The sequence below is a fragment of the Penaeus vannamei genome, chromosome 17 (genome assembly GCF_042767895.1).
Source record: "Penaeus vannamei isolate JL-2024 chromosome 17, ASM4276789v1, whole genome shotgun sequence".
Taxonomy (NCBI): domain Eukaryota; kingdom Metazoa; phylum Arthropoda; class Malacostraca; order Decapoda; family Penaeidae; genus Penaeus; species Penaeus vannamei.
Window position 1 is genome coordinate 25,001 of NC_091565.1, and position 1,311 is coordinate 26,311.

The window sequence follows — 1,311 nt, forward strand, 5'->3', positions numbered from 1 at the left end:
GGCGCCCCCTAACTAAGATTAATTTTAATACAAGGAAAAGAATGGATGCAATGGACATTTTGATATACTTTTCCCCCGAAACACGGCAATAAAAGAAAACTGAAAGGGAGAGTGAGCCAGTGAGGGACTGGGTGTGCAAGGGGATGGGGTCAGAAGTTACATTCAAAGTTTCAGTGCGGCAAACAAATTTCTAATATTTAGAGAAAAAAAAATGTTTCTTTCTATCTATCTCTCAGCCCCCTAAAAGCCGCTGTTGGACATTGGCTCTCCCTTGACTTTTCCACGTCGTCCTGTCTCCAGCCTCCCGGTGCCAATGCTTTTAGTCATCTCGTCAGCGGGTTTTATGCCGTCCTCGATTCCCTGTTTACCGGCTTTAAACTACATTGCTAGTACATAAGAATAAGTGTACACCTTTGGCGACACTATAAAAAGTACCATCGATGGGTGCCGCCAGTTTGTTTAGCGGCGATACTACACACTCTCACATATGCATGTATGCGTGTACTTTTGTACATTACGCATGTAAGACACATTTTGTTGGATCAGATATCGTCAATTGCATCTAATACAATTTAAGATTGAAGGGCTGTTGTCCGGCTTCAACGAAACATTAAAGAATATCCGATTGCTAAACGAATGCTGTTCATCTGTTGTCTGAATGTAGAAACCATCTTTTCTACAACCAATATAAAGATAAACTAATTCGATTTTTCATTCCTTGGATTATTTTACATCATTTGACTTAGAACTTATCACTATGAATTATTCAATCCGGAAAAAAGAACTGTGTAGGGGAACTGATCCCACTTCAAAATCGCTTTTCTTTTCGCTCTCGAAACTTCTAGAAATGAATATTGAACCAACACGGATTTTCAGGCCAATTTAATGAATACACACTACTACTTATGTAACCCACCATTATACGACTATAAGGACAAATATTTGATACAGGAGAGATTTCTAAAATATTAAAAGATGAAAAATAAACAATGCAAGCCTGCTGTTTTAGTGTAAACATTGCGTTTATTTAGACATATTAATCTTGTATCTTTTCAAGATACAATATTACTTACAATATTGATTTTAAAATACTTTTTCCTATCCTTCAGAACGACAAAAAAGTAAACGGTTTCGGATAAAAATGTGTACATTTCCATGATCATGTCTAGGGACGCATGGCTTCGCCAACGCATGGCCTTTTTCAATATCTGGCTGAGTGCCGAGAAAAAAATTAATAAACCGGCGCAGAAAATTCGTGTTTTTTGTTTTCATTTCTTCGAAGTAGGTCTCAATAAAGAAATATGCACTGTA

General features: G+C 37.2%; 1 non-coding gene across 1 annotated transcript in view; it reads left to right on the plus strand.

Moving 5' to 3' along the window:
- Nucleotides 1–10, plus strand: part of TRNAC-GCA (transfer RNA cysteine (anticodon GCA)) — a 72-nt gene extending 62 nt beyond the window's left edge. Inside the window, exon 1 of the tRNA in view lies at nt 1–10. This exon is cut by the window's left edge and continues 62 nt beyond it. This is a non-coding gene — a tRNA (tRNA-Cys).
- The last annotated feature ends 1,301 nt before the right edge of the window (nt 11–1,311 follow it).